Here is a 20,174-nt window from a genome sequence, read left to right as displayed (position 1 = left end):
TATTGGGCACATTTTATGTGGCAGGCTGGACTACATGTGGCAGGTACCAAGAAAAATCAGACCCAATCCTTGGCTCAAGTCACAGTCTTCTTGGGAAGGTGGGATTCAGTCATTGATGTAGCCTATGCTCTCAATGGGTGCACACCACCGAGCTCCTGCTGGTGCCCCACCACAGTCTAGGCTCTTGGGACACACAGGTAAATAGGAGAAAGTCCCTGTCTTAAGGTGCTCATATTCTTGTCAGGGAGAGACAATAAACATGGAAACAAATAAATAAACAGGACCACATAAGACAGAGATGAAGTGCTACGATGAAAACAAATGGCAAGGTGATGAGGAGTGCTTGACCTCTTTGAGGAGATGCCAGTTGAGCATCAGGTGAGAAGGTAAGCCAGTTGTGGCAATATCTGGGGGATATCCATTGGGAGAGGATCTACAATATGTGTGGCAGACCAGGAGAACCTTCCAGAGGGAGAGGAAGATACCTGTAAGGAGGGAACCCTGTGGGGAGCTAGAGGAGATGAAGTAATGCTGGACTTGATTATATAGGTCTGGGATGCTGCCGCCCGCACCTCTGCACCCATAGCAGACATTGCTAACGTCAACCGGCACTCTGTGCCACCCGGCCCAGGGGCAACCTCACAGGTAGACAGCACCGATCAACTAGAGTTGATGTGTGAGTTAAAGACTATTTGTTTTCTGTACTATAAACAATAATGAGTCTTTTTGTCGGGAGCCATTTTGAGAAGCCATTATGAGGCACTGAAGAAGTCACGTAGCTAAAAGCCATGCTATGGCTGATGAGTTTAAAACAATGGTCACCTTGGTAAGCCTCATAAAGTCACCTTTTAAGGTTATGGAATGTTATACTACCATGGAAACAAGAACATGTAGGATCTTAGGTAATTGACAACCATTGTTTTAGATATGTATGGTGTGCTTTGCTATGGTAATGTGGTGATCGATTATGGTATTCAAAAATCACATAAAAAGGCTATGCTAAATAAACTTGGGGCTGCAGCTCTGACTGTATGCCCTCCTGGAAAGATCTTTCCTGTCTTCTCTTTTTTCCCTTAGGCTTCACCCCCCTCTTTCAGGTACTGATCGTCTTTAGCCGGCTGGCTCCGGTACCTTTCAAAGGTTTTGAGCAAGAGACTATCAAAATAAAGTGTTTTTAAAAAGATTAATCTAACCATGGTCTTAAATCACTTTATTCATTTTCATTAACCCCAAAAGGTAGGTATTATTATCTCCATTGAGCAGATCAAGAAACTGAGACTCCAAAAAGATAAGTCATTCAGTTCCAAAGCCCTTGCACACTAATATTTTAAGCATGAGGCAATAGGAATTTGGATGGAAAGATTGGACAGATGTGAGAAATGTAAAGGAAGAATTAGTGGGCATTGATGACTAATTGGATTTTAGAAGGAAGGCAAGGGTAGGGTCAAAGATAACCACAACAAAAGAAAATATATCTTGGCTAAAGAGAAAAAAAGTTTAAAAAGATACATACCAAACTGTTAACAGTGTTACTTCTAAGAGGTAGGATGGAGAATGGGGAGGGACCAGGGAGGGGGACACATTTTCACTTGTTACTTTATCAGCTTCCGCATTTTATTTTGCAATAAGCATTTAATTTTATAGTAAAAAAATAAATTATTTAAGAATAATTCTAAGTTTTTTTCTTCTGGGTGACTGAGATACCACTGACAGAGTTCAACAGATGCTGTTTTGGCGTAGGGGTAAAGACAATATGTGTTGATAGACATAGTCAAGCGAGGGCGAGGCACTGGTGGGAGAGCCATGTGGCAACCGCTCACAGTGTCTTAGTTCCAATTCAGGATTCAGGCACATTTTTACTTCCAAACCCTGACTCTTCATTTGGGATGCAACCAATCCAGCTCATCATGTCTACCCCTAGACCGTCTCTGCCAGGCAGGTCACTCTAAACAAGAGCACCAGGGACCCACAGCAAAACTCTAGCACCAGCTTGGCCCAGTGTATGGGGCCAGGGCTGGACCCAGCACAAGGTAGAGCTGACATTACTCTGGGCATATTGTTCCTCATTTGCTCACTGTTCCCAAGACTGGCCCTGGCAAGGCGGTTGGGGAGGGGGAGGAGAGGATGCCTCTGGCATCCCTGGCCCTTGGTGAAATGCTAGCATCTAGGAGATGAGACCTTGCCAGGAGACACCTTTAGGGGTGCTTGACCTCTCCACGCCCTGTACGGACATCACCCCATACTGTTTACCTCAGAGCAATGGGGTTGTGAGCAATGGGTAATAAAAGGAGCTACTCTACAACTAGCAGTTTATATAATCACAACCACAACAAGAACAAAAATAATAATATGTCCAGGAAAAACAATAGTTCACTAAAAATTTGAGAGTAGATTCCTGAGGCAGGAATGAGTGGCCTCCATAATCATCTCACTCAAGATGCTTTTTAATAGAAGGTAATAACCAGAAATGAAACCATCACCATAATGTATGTCACGTCATAAGAAATAATTGTCGGCTAGGCCAGGCTCCCCGGAGCAAGACTTCCTTTGGCCTGCTTCTTTGTTGCCAGATACAGACTTTGTTTTTCACCACTGCTCAGGACTGATCTGTCCTCTGTGTGCGGGCTTTCAGAATCGGAGCAGAGGGAGCCCACTAAGCCGAGGCATATTGTCCCAGCTTCCGAGCGGCTGGGAAGCTTTGAACTCCAGGAGTGGGCTGTTTCCTCTGTGGGAGAAAAATGAGCGGAGCAGACCCAGGGTGAACACATTTCCCTTCTATTTGTTTACCATATGTGTGGCTTCTAAGCAATCTGGTCCGGAATGGGCACGGGGCTGACACGGCCAGGGCAGGCCCCAGTGTGGGACCCCCGGCCCTGCAAGACTGCAGGATGAGTCTCCCTTGGGCTCTCAAGCAGTCAGTCGGTCACATGGTCACTTCCCATCCCCGAACGCAGACATGTGTAACTTCTATAAAATTGGTCTGAAAACAGACAGCTACCTCTAAACACATCAGCTCTTCAAAAGTGCTTGTGGTCCTACTGACAGCGGGGAAACCCAGCAAGTCATGCCCTGCCAGGTCCATGGCTTGTGTCCTCTTAACAGTGTATGGGCTGACATTTGACCCAAAGTCTCTCTGTCCCTGTGGTCAACGCCTTGTGACCCTGGACCTCTACTTTCATTTTAAAAGGCCTAATTCAAAAGCATCACTTCACACTTGTGGCCTTCGGCAGGGAAATTCCTGCCAAGCAGCAGAAGGCAAATCTTGTGGTCGAGGTACGTGATGTAGCACTTTTACCTGCCTTGAGATCCCTGGCTGAACCTGCGAAATTTGGGAAAGGTCCCAGTTCTCTTTAGGAAACAGCAACCTGAGTGTGGTGCCCTGCCCTGCATTACTCAGAGTCTCGAAGCTGATTCATTTCAGTGACACAGAGACCAAGGGAATCCGGCATCCACTCTCTGTTACACACCTCTGTCACGTGTAACCACTTAGAGTCACCTGAAATCATTTGGATTATTTTACGATGTGTTATTTCAAATTTAATTTATGAGAGCTGGTGGGGAGACGAGACCACCCCTGACCCCACCATCACCAAGGCCTCACTGCTAAGACAGAGTACCAGGCGACTTGGTCACTGGTTACATGACTTCGCCAGCACCTTTGTGTTTAAGGAAGCCCCTGAGTCCACTCTTCCCCTTGCTGAGTGGCATTCCTTTCCTCTCTCCGATGCAGTTGGTGGCTTCTTCCTTCCTTGGCAAGTTCCCTGAGCCCAAGGTAGACGGGATCAGCTCTAAGCAGGCGGAAGTCAGTAATCCCTCCCTGCCAGATTCAGGTGTAGCAAATCCCCTCTCGCCTGGCCTCCCTCATTTCCTCTTCCTCTCCTGGTTCTGCCTGGGCCTGCCCACCTCCTCCCTGACTGCCCAAAGCCCTAATAGCATGACTTAGATTCCCCAAATCTCTGAACCTGTAAAGGGCTTTCTTCCCTCCTCTTTCTTCTCTGTGCCCCAACAGTTTTCCTCATTGTTGACCCTTCTCTACCAGAAAAGCGTTTGTTCTGCTCGGCTGGCACCGGAAGGGGCAAGTATTGGATCTTTTTTCTTACTCTGCTTCCCAGTACTAAACTGCTGTGGTTAATGCCAGAAAGAAGCCTTTTCGTGTGGCTGGCCCGCAACATTGCCAGCTGAGTGGCTCGGCTTGTGCTATCTGCGACTGACAGCCAACATGGCTGGTGCGAGGAGAAATGTGCTATATGTGTAAAATATATACCAGTTTTCTAAGACTTAGAACAACAAAAGAATCTTAAATATTTCATTAATCATTTTCATATTGAATATATGGTAAAACGATATTTTGAGTATATTAATTTAAAAAAATATTAAAATTACTTCACCTACTTCTTTTTACTTTTATTAACGTGACTACTAGAAATTTTTAAACTACACATGTGGCTCGTGTTATATTTCTATGGGACAGCACTGGTCTAGGGAGAGATACTACTCATTAATTCTGAGGGCTCAGAGACCACAGTGCCACAATTTAACCTTTTTGAAACAGTTACAGATCATGGCCTTAAGGATGAGCCTTCAAGGGCTGGAATTAAGGGAAAATGTAAAAAAAAAAAAATCTTTCTAATTACCTGATTAGCTTATGTTATAGGTCCCTGAGGACTATGTTCTTTTAGGCTTTAATTGCTAGCAACGCGGTGACCCCCCAAAAACAAGTTTATTACTGCGGCTTTTATTAAACCCCAGTACAAATAATAGCCATAATAATCATCTATTGAGCCAGAGTGCATAAAATATTCCACGAGACTAAAGTGTGTACCCATTAACTCAGGGCACTGGAATGTGTGTTTGGAAAATTAGCTCCTCTAGGAACTAAGTGGTACCTTGAAGTCCTGAAAGAGTTAATGGGGATGGAGTGTACTGCCAGGCACAGGTTCCCTTAACTCCAGGTGGATGCACAGAGGCATATATGTATGGATGTAAAAATTGCTATAAATGTATTTATGCAACTTTATTTGGAGTATCAAAAACAGCTGAGTAATATTATCTCTTCTAGTGCAGAAGTGGCTGCAAACCCACCTATGTGGCTTGCAACTCTATGACAGTTCCTGGGGCGGGCGAGGCAGGAGTTCCAGGTGGAGGTTTTCCTCCCGGAGTAGCCTCCCACTGGCCACTGTCTGCAGACCATCCCACCCTCCCTTCCTCGCCCCATCGGGCACATTTCATGTTAATCTTCCTGAAACGTGGAAAGCTCCATATGACTCCTTAGCTCAGAAAATTTCAATGAATTTATTGTCTGAAGGTTAAATGTCAAACTCTGTAGAACTCGAGGTGCTCTGGCCCCCTATTCCTTCTCTCACTCTCTTTCTCACCATTTCTACTCCTTGGAGTCTATTGTCTAATGAGGAAATAATTACACAAATAATTATTTGTTGGAAACAGCTATGAAGAGGTACCTTGGGGCTGGAGACACATAACTTAGCTCTCCTTAAACCTTCATTCTCCATTTGGAGTGGACGCTCCTTGGTGAGAGTCACACGTTTACCTCCCCAAGAGGACACACATGGTAGATGCTCAGGGAATTCTAGGCAGAGATTATTGGTGATTAAAAAAATATCAGAAGTGGGTGGGCTCTTCCAAGCTGTGCAGTTGGTGGTTTTCCATGTCCATGCCCGGTAGTTCGGGACTCAGAAGTGCCTGGCTGAGCAGCAGGAGACCAGGGCGTGAGCTGCGGCCTGCCCTCCGCTGCCAGGCTTTGTGCAAAGCATTCAACAGCAGTGAATTCACCCTTCCTGTGAATTTTACCCAATTCTGTAGAGACAGTTTTACTCAATATACTTTGATTGAGGATCAACAAGTTCAAAAGCTTATTTTATATCTTCCAGCAAGAGCCTCTGCACAAAAGTGAGGCATTGAAAGGGAAATGATGGTTCTTCCCCTTCACATGGCTCCGATACCACCTGACAATGAGCATATCTCCAGGGGAGTGTGGTGGGTATGCCCATCCAAGTCATGGTGTCCCGCCCTCGGGTTGTGAGCCAAGGAGCATGTAGAGCAGGAACCAATGTGACACCACCGCCAATCGACACACAGCATTACTTCATCTAAGTCCATGAAGAGTTTCTGTGGAACCTGAATGAGTGAGTTTCTTGCTAGCTGCTGTGAAGTGTTTCGTGAGTTGATGTGAATGTAATCTTATGAAATCATAACTGTGTTTTCTTCTTCACATGGACTCGCCAGGCCATGCAGCAGTTTTTAAAGAAAGGTCCTCAGGCTTCTTTCTGGCCAGAATCATCTGAGGATTCCTGTGCCTCACCCCAAATCTTACCAACCCGGACTGGGGTGAGCCCCAGAAATCTGCACTCTGCCTAAGCTTTTCTGAGGACTCTTGTACAAACTCATCCACATTTGAGAACCGCTATCGAGTGTGACCAGCCTGACCTCGCTCTCAATTCCTGCTTCTTGCTTCCCTCACTGTCAGTCTTGTCTCTTGATCTGCCCTGGAGATGATATTTTGCTTCCCCTTCTCCCCAAAGCTTATTGTCTACCACCAAAGCTGCACCCCCTACTGTCACCTAGCACTTTCTAGAGTTAGAGTTGCTCGTTGGTAACGAGTGCCCATTCAGGTAAAGCTCACCTCTGCTGTGGATCTGGAAAGGAGAGAGTTCTCAGGCACCATGGAGGGAGAAGTGAGTTCCACTAGAGCAGAATACTTGGGCTAAAAAAACATCTCCTGTTGTCTTTATATCTCCTAAATAGAAAACAGCACACTTTTATTGTAAAAAAAGGTGAACTTAAAAGACCAGGAACAAAATAAGGAAGAAAACAAAAATCCACCACAAATGCACACCATAAATAGAATAATTAACATATGAATAAACTTCCCTAGAATCTTCTTCCTTTTCGCATATTTGTGACCATTATGTTCTACTTTACCAGTTTGAGTTACGAAATGATTGCAGTTCTTTTAACATTAAAATTAATAAGATTTGAGCCCCAAGCTGCCTACAAATCTGTCTCTTCCTGTGATAACTGTGAGAGTCAAGATACTTCCTTGGTCCAAACACTGTCACTCTGGCCTTCTTGCTAGATGCAGAGCTGCTGGGATCTCCTGCTGCCGCCTGTGGTCCCCTGATTTTAAAAGGTGGTTTCTATTGACCTGCTAAAACTGGAGTTCAGACTTGCCCATTGAGGCTAGAAGATTCCATGAGATCTCTGGGAAGCCAGTTACTCCACAGCAACATGGAGTGCTGTCAGTGACGCAATACTCCCAGAGCGCATTCTCTCTCTTCCTCTCTGTCTATCTCTCTGTATCTGTCTCCATCTCTGTCTCTCTCTCTCTGACACACACACAGACACACATACCCCCACACGTCCACACACACAGACAGACCCAGGCATACATACCCACGTACACGCAAACATATACCATCATTCCCTGGAGTCCTGATGCCAGGTACAGGTTCTATCTGAACCCATTTTACCCCAAAACAAAACAGACCCAAGTCTGGGTCACTGGTTCAGACTCTTTCTCACTTATGTTGAGTTTTCATGGCCAAGGGTAGGGTAGGCATGGAGCAGAGTTCTAGGATCATTTTAACCAGCTGACCTCAGTCAGGCCTAGACCAGCCCATCAGAAATGTTCCTATAATATTGAACCTCAAAGAAAAACAGCCAAGAACTCGATGTTTTTCCTCCTTGTCAGTTCTAACAATGTGTTCGCTCACTGCTCAAGGGATATCCTAAAACACGTGGAGAGGGACCACCTTTGTCAAGCAAAAAAAGGACCACTGAAACAATTCTTCCTAAGGTGACTGACCAGTTGTCACGGCTGCTTAAAATAGAGGTGGCTAGGAATTTTTTTTTTAATTTTATGTATTCATTAAATTTTTTTAAACATTTTATTTTATTTTATTACTTTTTATTTTTTATTTTAAAAATTTTTAAATTTCCCCCCTCCCCCCTCCCCTCTGGTAACCACTAGTCCATTGTCTGTGTTGGGAACTTTTAAATATCGTCTTTATGTTAACTAAAAAGTATTTAAAATGATGTAAATTTAAACCATTTTTTAAAAATGATAAAAGGGCTTTCTACCTTATCCTTTTCACTACTTCCAAATCCTGATTATTAGTAATAAAAATATTTCAGTTATAATTTTTTTTCTAAGGCGACCTCTTAAGGAAAATACTGCTAAGACTAATCCTGGCCAGCATTGTGAATTTGGCTTTCTTACCTCACTTTATTCTATCTCCTTTCCCTGTTCCAGGGCCCCATCCATCCCCAGGCTGCAGAGGTGTTAGATGGTCTCTCCCAAGGCTTCCGTTCTCGAAGAAAATCATTTGATAAAAACCAACTTGCTCTGATAAAACTATTAATAAGATTTTAGTAATTTCCCAGCAGAAGGGCATTTTAAAAGAGAACCTGAGAGAGCGAGAGCGAGAGAGTAGTGGTTAGCGCCGAGAATGACTCACCCGTGCTGGCATTCATCACTGTGGGGCAAGCAGCCTCTGACATCCTCTCAGTCACACTGCGTGACTGGATGCCTGGCTGCTCTGCTCTGCAGGAGGCCAGTCCCAGACATTTTCAGGCTGCTGGAAAATTGAAGTAGAGGGAGTTTCATGGAGCCACACTAAGGCATGCTGTTTAAGACTGACAAAATATTCATCATCGTCGAAGCTGGATGAATGATGGGTACATTGGGATTCATTATACTGTTGTCTCGACTTCTGTGGATGTTTAGAAATTTACATAATAGAAAGTTTAAAAATGCGATTTAACCGAAAAACTGAGAGTGGTGATTATGGTGATTATGGTGGGCTTTTGACTGTGTGTCGATTGGAAGAGTGAATAAAAAGGTTCCATCGAAATATATCATATCATTTTATTTAGTTCATTTGAACATGGAGAATTAAGTTAAATCACATCACAAAAGTATGCCACAAACCCAGTTTCTTTCTCTTTAGTAAAAAATATTTTTATAATTCATGAAGTAAAGTACCATTATGCAAAAATGGAGCAATCTTTTTACACAGTCTAGGCCCTCCAAAGGGATTATGAGATTCTTCTGCATGCAGAATAACCACAGTCCTAGGCTGACTCCTGTTCTTGCCAGAATCAGTTATGAAACCTGTACTAGCAGAAATTCAGGGTCTCCTGAAGAGTCATATATGCTCTAGAGATGCATGAAGTTAAGACTAATTAATGTGTCATAATCTAAGAACTTGTCACTGGATGATATAAAATTATAATTATCAGAAACTAGTTTGATAGTGACAGTGTCACTTATCTCGAGGAGTAACTTATCTTTTTGTCATACAAAAAGCAAAACTTGGCTATCTAGAAATCTTGGGGAATGAGTCATTTTTGCTATCTTGGTGTTACTGATATCCTTCAGACAATAAAACTTTACCCAAATGTACAGGAATTCCTTGAAAAAGTTGTGAACCGCTTTATCTTGTTACAGTTGATCATGGAGTGTCTTTGTCTTAGTGACTTAGGGACATCGTGATGAACAAGTTACTATATTTCTTAAATTCAGGAAAGCAGTGGATGGGGCTATCATCTCCTACATTAAATGGTAAAAAATTATCCCCAGTAACCTCATAGTATAGTCACGTCTTGGGGATGAGTGATCTGCCCATTGACACATCAGACATTTACACCTTTGCAAAGCTCTTTTTCTTTCTGTTCAGGTATCAGCTACCTCTGCTATGCACTCTAGATGCAGTCTTCCAGCATCTTTTCCTCTGGCTCTGCCTTTTCAAAGGATTGGAAAGAAGACCCTGGGCCTTTTTAGAACTGTGTAGAAAGTAAGAGTGTAGAAAGTAAGAGTAAATAGAACTAAAATGACTCTGAATGAGGGGGCTCAACTAATAAGCCAAGTAGTGAGTTTTAGCACTAACTTTTATGAAACCTTTTCTGGTGTATCAGAGGCTAATATTCTGGATAGATAAGGTCTTACCATCAAAATAACTTATGTGGTTTTGATAAGTATAACATTTCTTTGTTAGATTTTGAGCTCTGTGTCAACTTATTCAAAGAAGTTAATATTTACCAATCTAAATTACAATAGATGAATTATTTTAAAATTTAAGTGTGCGTGTGTGTGTGTGTTGTGCATGTTAATTGGCCAAGAAGTGATTAGGCAGCACACAGGTAGTGAGAAGTAGGGTACCTTTTCACTGTATTAGAAGCCAGCCCACTTCCATGGTAAAATGGGGACAAGCATGCCATTGTTGGGTGTTATATGAGTTAGTAGTTCTAAAGCATTGGGTGAACATTGGCTCTTATTTTTAGGCAGGGAGAAGAATGAGCCAGGACTGAAGACTGGTTCCGGATTAGAACAAGAGAAATCCCCCACCTCCTCACCCACTTTCTTTCTGCTTTAGGGGAGGAGAGAGCGAGAGAGAAGAGGATAGCAAAAATGGAGAAGGAAAGAAGCTGTGGAGGTATGTGGTGACTATTTGTGTTCATTCATAAAATGAACATTACCTAAAACAGAACTGTAATGTACATACTGATGTCAACTCTATGATCTGCTAGTATCTCGCAAATAAAAATGTAGAAAAGACAAAGGTAAAGTGAGAAGATGGGAAAATAGTCATTGGGATAGATCCAACAAAAAGAGTCCTCCAAAGGTGACAGATGCAGCAGTGGGAACCCACTGCCCCTTCTGGGATACCTCACATATAGGTAAGTCCTAGAGAGAAGGGGTCAGAAATGAAAGTCATCGGGGTCAGGCTGGGGACAAGGACTAGTGAGCGATGAGCTTGTCAGATTTTTTCTTTAATTTTATGATCTTATGAAAAACTAACTCATCTGCAAGGAAGTGCAGTTTTAAGTTGTTAATTAAACACTGACTCAGTAAATGAAAGGATAAAGCCTGAAGATGGTGTGTAATTAATTTAGTGGTGCAGTCCCCCTACTCCCCCATCTGTTAGTTGAGTCATTTCCAAAGACAGACAGCAAAACCCTTGAGCTGCGGCTGGAAATGAAGAATGATTAGCTTAGGTGCTGACACTGTTTTATTCATCAAGACCTGGGACACTGGACACAGGGTAGAAGTTTCAAATCTTTCGATGAAAGCCAAACTATATTCAAGCAAAGTCTCTTCTCAACAGGATTAGGGGCCCTTTCCCTGCTGCTCAGCTTCTGGACTGTCAAAACATGCAAAAAAAAAAAGAGATAGTTTGGTAGTTTTTGTTGTAAACATTCAGCTCCAAACAAATACCTTAATTCGTCAAGCAGTTGGAAGAGGAGGATGATCCATTTTGACTCATGCTGCCTAAGTGGCGGAAGTCCCACTGAAAACAGCAGAAGGAATTAGATGAGACTAAATTAACTCAGGTGTCTGTGGAAATGGGTGGGAAGAGGCAGTGATTCATAGCCAGGGCAAAGATAAGTTGGTTCTTGCTCTTGTAAACTCCAAGTCCAGAGTCCATTTTCTGAAATCATTATAAAAGAGGAAATTCATTTTAGAAAAGAGAAAGTAAAAGGCATCAGAGCTGCAGTGTTGAGACTGTCAGTAGGGCTCACAGTCAGTGCCCAGGAGTGATGACTTTGTTTGCCAGCCTGACCCAGTGGCCTCTAATGCCCAGAGACTTAACTTGTTCCCATAGATAAAGAGGACTCACATATGTAGCAAAAAGAAAAATGGTATCGAACTAAAGAAGACGTTTGGCTCATATTATAATTTTTAAAGTTAGTCCAATTACTGGGGTTTTATTTTGTTATATTTTTCCTACAGAAAAAAGAGGCAAAAGTTGTCTATCTTCCTTACTGCTTTAGTCCTGAAGTATGGTTTTCAAATCTGAGACTGTAGGATGCTTTATATAATTCATCACTGATAAAAATTGTCATAAGACACATTTTGAGATGGAGATTTTTGATGCTGAAACGTCCAGGTTGGACCGGACCTACAGTGAAGAGGTGGGGTTAAAGAGTACTGGTATCCTCAAGAGTACTGGTTCTGGCTGTTTGCTAGGAGGTCTGTGTGATCACCCACCTGCTCTCTAGCAGGAGGGGGGAACCACCTGTTCTTCTTACTCACACCCCAAAATCTGTCTTGTTAGGCTAGCTTTAAGGAAGCCCTGAATCCGACTTGTTGAGTTTGCCCTCACAGTGTTCAATCATTTTTAGAGGAGTAACTGTCATGGTCATAGCATCGCCCCTATAGAAAATCGAAGAGATATTCAGTATACGTAGCATCATAAAAAGAGCACTGGACTCAGAGTTAGAAGGCTAAGGGTGTAGTCCCAGCTTTGCACCTGATGTCTGATGTGTCAATGGGCAGATCACTCATCCCCAAGACATGACTATAATATGAGGTTACTGGGGATAATTTCCAGAATCTGTCCTAACTCTGAGATTCTACTAGTCTGTGAAGTGCTATAATCTATAAACAAAGGTCTGATAAACTTCCATACCCTCTGGGAATGTGCCATGAAGAACAAAGAAGCAAGAAAGTATGAGCCACCTTATGACAGAAGCCAAGGCTGCCAGTCTCTGTCCAGGTGACAGAGGATACCCACAAGTGTGACAGAGTCAGCAGAGGTTCTCATGGAAAGAGGAATTTTCTGCTCATAGTACTTTTGACTTGCTTTCCTGTGTTCCCCAAGTACCCTCCCTCATTGCCGTCCCACATCCTTTTAAATAATCATGTTGAAGCAGTGACCTAAAACTCCAAGCCCAATGTAGTGTGGGGTTATTGAAACCTCTCCTTCTATCTGCTCCATGTGTTAGAAGCATTATAATGGAAATGACTTGAAAGGGAGAAAGCAGTAGAACTTTCAGTAGAACTATTTCAAAACCTCTTACAGAGAATTCATTCTGTTTCGGATGTCTGCAAAAAAAGTTTTCTGATCCTTGTTTAATATTCGCCAGCTCTCACTGTGGAGAGCTGGCCATAGGATTAGGGTAGATTTTAAATATTATTTTTTATTTAAAAAATTGACACTATATGTACCTGGTTCAAAATTCAAAAGAGACAAGAGGATATTAAAGCAAAGTAAGTCTTCCTTCTACACTATTCTTTAGCCTCTCATGTTTTCCCTCCAGGTATTCACTTTTTCCAGATTCTTGTGTATCTGTTCAAAGATATTCAACGCATATGTAAGACTTTGCACACGTATTTCATTTTTTCTTTTCACAAGTGGTAGCACAGTTCACACTATTATACACTTTCTTTTTTTTCTCTCAAAGAGGAAAAATTTTGGAGCTCTTCCATTTTAGTACAGGTAGAGCCACTCCATTATTTTTTAACAGCTGTATAGTATTCCATGGTATAAATGATCATAATTTGTTTAAACCAGTCTTCTGTTACTGGACATTTAGACAGTTTCCAAAATGTCGTTACAACAAAAAACGCAGTGTTGAATATACATACAACATTGTCTTTTTTACATTGTCATGTATTGTCTTGTGTTGTTAGTTTTATTTTCATGTGTAAATGTCTACCTTTTCAATTAGATTATAAATATCTAAAGAACAGGAGTAGATATCGTGCTGTCCTGTGACTCCGACAACACAAAATGAAGCATCACGCACATAGTTTGTGTTTCATAAATATTAGATGAATGAAATAAAAACCCTTAATCGTGTCCATGAAATTTAGAAATAAGTAAATGGTAATTCAAAGGTTAAATAACTTGCCTAAAATCACAGAAAACTCGTCAATCATAGGAAACACCAACAAAGTAAAATAGATGAAAATAAAAGCAGATATTTAGAATACGTTCCAAAAGTAGAATATTTTTCCAAGTTTACATGCACACCTAGAAGAAATAACTCCGTTGGCTAGCTCTGCAAGGAGAGTAAACAAGTCCTCTGAAAATATCGGTCACCTTGGGAGGCAACAGATGTCTCCAGCTATTGGAATTCCACTTGGTTAAGTGTTGACTCCAGTTCACCAAACATTGTCCCAGTGACCTGGAAAAGTTAAGTATCACCCAAAGTACCTGACTGGTCAGTAAGGAGACATTTCCTCACAAGAGGAAATCTAGTTCAGCCCAGAGGAAGATAAAAAAAGGAGAAGGAAGAGGGAAAGAAAAATTCAGGAGGAGAAAAATATGTTCTCTAACCATATGACAGTTCTGGAATAAATCAGGAAAAAGAGGGAACGAGTAGATGACTTTAATTGTGCGGCATCAGCTGTCATCAGTGATACACGAAGAGAATGCCCCTTTGTTAGCAAACAAGGAGGGCGTTGTTATCATGATGTTTAATGACACTCATTATAACCTGGTAGTACAAAATGTGTGGTCTGATTGGTTGATCTCAAAACAATTATGTCGACATCTCATAGCTTAAAGATTATATAGCTTTGTAGTTTCATAACTTATTACCCCCTAAAAAAATAGTTTTCCATACAAATAAGTGTTGTATTAAACCCTGTGAAAGTTCTCCAAGATTTCCAAGACCCCCACCTACCAAGAGTGACTCCGGTATTGACACCAGCGTTTCTGAAGTGGTCGTTTCCTTTGCCCTCAAGTTGAGAAGAGTGTTGAATTGTTTGTTTTCTGTGCTCTTTTCCTTTTTTCTCTTTAGTGACTTGAAAGAGCAGACCCATTAGCTCTAGGAAGAATATGCTGATTCGCTCTTACCCCCACCCTCCAACCAATAAAAAAGCTCTATCATCAGGTTTGTGGGCTGGAAGACAACAAGCAAACTATACAACATCAGCGAATAGGAAGTGTGGATGCCACACGGCACCAAAATGCAAGAATAATTTGAGGAGCATAATTATCCAAGGTGGCAGTTTGATGAAGGCATGGAGGTTGACACTCCTAAGCTTGAGTAAAGTGTCCTGGAATCTGAGTGGTTTTAAATGGTCCATATTTCAAGTTCCTGCCTCATCCCAAAGTTGTGGCAGCTCCCTCATAACAAGGCCCACCTGGGCACCTGCAGCCCTGGTCCTCAGGGCAGAGAGCCACGTGCTGAGTCATCAATACCTCCCAAAGCTCTGAGCCACGGGCTATAGGACAACGCCACCCTGTTTTACTTTGCCACCGTGACGAAAACATCATTCTGGGTAGACTGGCTAGAAGGAAGCGCGTTGACACGGCTTTACTAAAATGAGCAACAAGCTTTTACATTCATTGATTTGTAGAAATGGACTTAGGGGTCATCTTGTTTAACTGCTGTGTTTTACAGGATATGGAAACAGACTTGGAGAAGTTATACCTCTTGCTAAAGTCTTCCAGCTGGCCAAACCAGGAAGAAACCCAGGACTCCCGACGAATCGTTTCCCCCAGTAGAATGCTCTTTCCATTTCTGGACACCCCTGCCCCATTATTGCTATTGTCCTGGGAATGCATTCTTTTGAAATAAAACAATCACTTGACATGATTTTATGAATCTGTATGAGATACTTCGATGGTTGAGGGTAAAACCTAGGACATCTCAACACAAAGTGTTTTATATAATGTTGAAAAAAACCCTTAAGAGTTCTTTTTATGATCTTATCTGGAAATTCACACTGCTGAAGATTTGGATGGAAATGATTCTGTAGTCCCCTTTCAAGGAATAGACCACCTACTCCTAAATTATCACTGATTTATAACAAAAATTGGAAAATTTTCTTTGTAGGCATAGCCAGACTTAACGCATTTTGTTGATATTTTGTTCTGGAATTCTCTATTGGACAGTCAGATCCAAATATAGTCAGAACGTACACTGTTCTTAATTAAAAAATCTTTTTAAGCCAAAGTAAAATTATATGCAGGAGAAACCCAAAATACCTGTCAAATTAAATGCTAGGAAATGAGAGCTAGGTATTAGTGTTTCTAATTCAACTTGATCCTTCTTAGCAGATAATAATAGAATTAATTTATTTAAAAGAGGCCAGTAACATAAATCAAATTATACATAGCTCTCTCTATCTCTCCAGAGGCAAGTAAATATTTGAGATCAGGGTCTTGGTCTTATTCATACCTGAACCTCACCCCCAGCTTGGCCCAACATTTGAAGTATAATAGGCAGGCAATACTCGTTCATGGAAAGAACAAATGAGTAAATGCATACATAAAAATGATGGTTTTATCTTTCATTATTAGGCTGAGAACCTCATAATTTGAGATACCCTCCTCCCCCTAAAAAAACCCTCAAGACTCATGTGCTGAATTGACTATTTGGTGATAGGATTTAAAAATAAGAGAAAAAGTAGGCAGGACTTTCTAAGCTTTTTTTTTCCTGAGGGGTAATGGGTCAAAGGAACACAAGGCTATGTGAATTACATTTAGTGAATCTTCAACAAACTAATTTTAAAGCTAATATATAAATATTGCCCAAAATATTTTTAAAACTATATATCTTATATTTTGTGGACTAAGGCTACGATGCTGAGGTAAAGAGAGAGGCCATCAGACTTGATTTAGGAAAGTTCCAGTGAGAGCAACTAGTTAGGTGACATTAAGCAAGGGACTTAAGAAAAGTTCTTCTTTCGTAGTATTGCCTGTGTGCAATGGGTTAAGGTCGTCTTCCTGCATCATCTAATTTATTTGATCTCTCTGGGCCACTGTTTCCTGGCATATAAAATGGGGATAACAGAACCTACCTCCAAGGGAACTTGTGATGATAAAATGAGAAAATGGCTGTGACAGACCATAGTAACCTATACAGTATAAATCAAATGGAAGGTATGATTTCCGTAATTATGATTGTATCACAGAAGCACCAAAATCAGTATTTAAGGTAGATTTTTACTTTCTGTTTCTTCTACCGCCATTTAAAATGAATACTATAGAACAAAAATAGACATGACTCATGAATCATATGTTCTTTGGAACCTTTATCTGTCACTCTCTTCATTAATCTCATGAAGGAAATGAACCAAAGAAAGAAAAAGTCAAGGTAAGAGTGAGAGAAGATGAAAAGTTACTCTAAGAAGTGCCCAGCTAATTTCTAGAAAGCTTCTTATCTGCAAATAGTCTGGCCAAATTGCTCAGTGTGTTTTAAAGTATCTGCATGACTATTGGCGGGCGCTTTGTATTCTATTTCTGTATTTTCTTTACCCTGAATTTCTATCCTCTTAGGAATCTCAGAGTAAGAAGTGCAATGTAAGAGCCTGGAAGCTTTGTTCTGGGTGGGAGAAAAAGGTCTATTGAAAAACAAGCCAACCCTCCTTCTGGGCCTTGAAGCTCGACAGTGTCATTTATGGAGTGACACAGTCACACTGTAAATGAACAGAGACATTCCAGAGTTCATGACTGTTGCATAACAACAACACTTGAAGGGTGGCTGCAGGCACAAGGCGCCACCGCCCTCCAAGTGCCGGTGACAGTGGATGAACCACGCCCCCTGGAATGTGGCTTTACTCAAAGGCCAGCCTTCCTCCTGTCCCTACCACCAAGCGCTGGGGGTGGAAACTGGACAGACTAGAGAGACGACTCTATTTTCAGGGAATGACAAATTGACTGCCACTGATTGGGTGAGGGCACTTACCTGCCTCCGCTCAGGCTCTGAGGACAACTTGCCAGGAGGATTTGTTTAGGAGTGACTTGTATGAGGAAGTGTCACAGAACAACAGAACCCAAACAGCCTGCTTCCAAAGGTGATTGCAACTCAGGGTCCTTTAGAAAAGTGGAGGTGAGGGCCATTCTCCACCCCATGGTCCTATAGCCACCAAGTTGCTGGAGAGGACATTCCGTTCCTCTGAGAGAGAAAGAGGAGACAAGATGGCAGCTCTAAATTACATGTGCAATAGGCCAGCAGGCTTGTAAACATTTAAGGAGTTGATTGTTATTTTCATTCCTGACTGGTTTGGTGGTACAAATAACAGCTCCATAAACTGCTAAAGCCCAGCCAGAGTGCTGAGGACATGCATTTGTGAACAGGATCATAGCAAATGATGAATATTCATGGCAGAGTGAATCTGAACCGCTCCCCAAACAGGTCGGCTAGTGCGTGACCTCGAAACAGGTCTTGGTTTGGAAATCAAGTTGACAGATTTAACCAAAGAAAAGTGCTCCAGTTAGTAGAATAATCAAAAAAATGGCACTCACTAAAGAGGTTGAGGGGGAGTGAGGAAAGAGGAGTTGTTGTTCAATAAGTATAGGGTTTCCGCTTTGCAAGATGAAAACGTTCTAGAGATCTGTGGCCTAACAACGTGCACATAGTTAATGCTATTGAACTGTACACGTGAAAATGGCTAAGATATGGTACATTTTCTGTTTTTTTTTTTTTAACCACAATTAAGACAGAAAAGAACAGTCACTACAGAGAGTGCCCTAAAATAGCTCAAATCCAATATATAGCTATGCCCCAAGCTCTTTCCTTATCCTTCTGCCCCTCGGGGACAGGTGCCAAGGAGTCAGGTATAAGCTGGTCTCGGGCTACACAGAGGTAACTGTGGCTGCTCTTTGGGCTTCCCAGAACCATGGAGCTCTTGAACTGAATATTCTTTCCTTTGTCTAATGATCTCTTCCTCCATCACCCCAAAATGATACACTCTGCTGCTCTGAGGATTAGAGAATCTAGCCAGGGTGAGTACACTGTCTAGGCCAGGGAGAAAACCTTAATGACCTCTCCTCTTCCCTCTCCCCACCACCCACCATGTCTGGCCCCCAACACCTTCTATCCCCACTTGCACCATCAAAAGGGACTTTCCCTCTCTAACCACCAGGGTCTCCAGTGGTGAACAAAGATGATGGCAGAAGACATGATGTGGTTTCTGCTCAGTTAGAAGCACAGGAAAAACTTTCAAGCACCCCTTAGAAGGGAGAAAACCCAAGTACGGAAGGAAGTCTGTGCACCCTCAGCCTTTTTTTTTTTTTTTTTTCAGTCTTTCAGAAACATATACCTCTCTCTTGGAGAAGCCCACCAAATGCACATTGGACCCTAACAGATCTCACAGAGAGCTGGGGCTAAGAGGCCCTACAAGTAAATGCTCGTCTCCATCCTCCTACTTTAAAACTCTGATTTCTCTGATGTGAACAAGATTAGGAGCTGAATTTAAGAGATTCTTCTCTCATCTCTAAGTTACACGGCTCATTTTTAAAGATTTCTTCCTTCCTTCCTTTTCTTTTTTTAAAATTTTTTTTCAGCCATTCCTCTTAAGAACATATAATTCAGGCTATATATATAGATGAACAATAATATATTATGCTATTACACTGAAGTTGGAGGGAGGATTGAAACAGCTGTAACCTATCTAAGATGGGCTGGCTGGTTTGCTTCAGATAATGTAAGTTTCAGTCTGGAATCCACGTGTAGGTCAAAACTAAAAAAGACAAAAACTACCATTTTGAAGCAATCTGACTATAAATCTTGTAGGTTTCTGTTGGTTTCAAAAGCTGGTTAACAGGTGGGTATACTGAAAGTCTTCAGATAATTTTTAGGGGAATCGTGCCTTTTGGGATTACATTGCCTGGGAACAAAAAGTAGAACAGACTGCTTTTTCTCAACTTTCATCTCTGCCTCCAGGTACATTGGTTAACTATATATGGGCAATATTTAAAACACAGAACATACCTCCTTAAACCCAGAAGTAACGAAGTTGTTTTTTTTTTTTTATGTGTACTTAAAGCAGAAAATATGTCCATTTAACATTTCCTCTCCTTTGTAGAAAACACAGACCTTCCATGCTTTAAAGTGGAATGAACTTAAAGCCAATTTATCTAAAATAGCATCTGAATTTTTGCAATTGCCCAGTGCCTACTATCTGAGGATCACTGTGCCCTTCAGCTGCAGTTGCCAGGTCTCTAGGCATGCTCTGACAGGGCGGGTGTAGCTATGTTCCTCAGTTTCCTTTTTGGGACACTGTTGACCTGAGGCTGACACAGAACTACTGAAGCCTGACCCCTCTACTCTTTTGCTAAAGCACATAGAAATGCTAACTCAGTCTGGCACTTCGTGGGAGAACTGGCACAAAAATCTTTCAATAAAGTGTCACCTGGCAGCAGCTTGCCTTCAGAGATATGAATGGTTGTGTGGACCTCTAAGTGGAATGGATTTAGAGTAATGATGGACCATAGCAGGCCACAGTTCTCCAAGACTCCCCGTCTCCTCCTTTCTTTCCCCAAATGTCTACAGAACTAGTTAAGAGTCGAGTTCCTGACAAGGCGAAGATGACAATGTAATGCTATAAAACTGCTGTTTTGGCAAGCCTGTCAGAAGTACAAACATCAGTGACTCCTATGGGCCCTGCCCAGCTTGGCAATAGCAGCATCGTCTAA

The 20,174-nt window shown here is 41.9% G+C and overlaps 1 long non-coding RNA gene across 1 annotated transcript; it reads left to right on the top strand.

Moving 5' to 3' along the window:
• Positions 1-8,592: 8,592 nt before the first annotated feature.
• Positions 8,593-15,348, top strand: LOC118605081. Its single transcript, XR_004951889.1, has 3 exons — positions 8,593-8,694; positions 10,300-10,451; positions 15,154-15,348. It is a non-coding gene; the product is annotated as an uncharacterized LOC118605081 (long non-coding RNA).
• The last annotated feature ends 4,826 nt before the right edge of the window (positions 15,349-20,174 follow it).

This window comes from Rousettus aegyptiacus, unplaced genomic scaffold, assembly GCF_014176215.1.
Source record: "Rousettus aegyptiacus isolate mRouAeg1 unplaced genomic scaffold, mRouAeg1.p scaffold_m13_p_1, whole genome shotgun sequence".
In the NCBI taxonomy this organism is placed as follows: domain Eukaryota; kingdom Metazoa; phylum Chordata; class Mammalia; order Chiroptera; family Pteropodidae; genus Rousettus; species Rousettus aegyptiacus.
The sequence above is the reverse complement of the archived record's forward strand: the minus strand, read 5'-3'. Positions and strand labels throughout refer to the sequence as shown.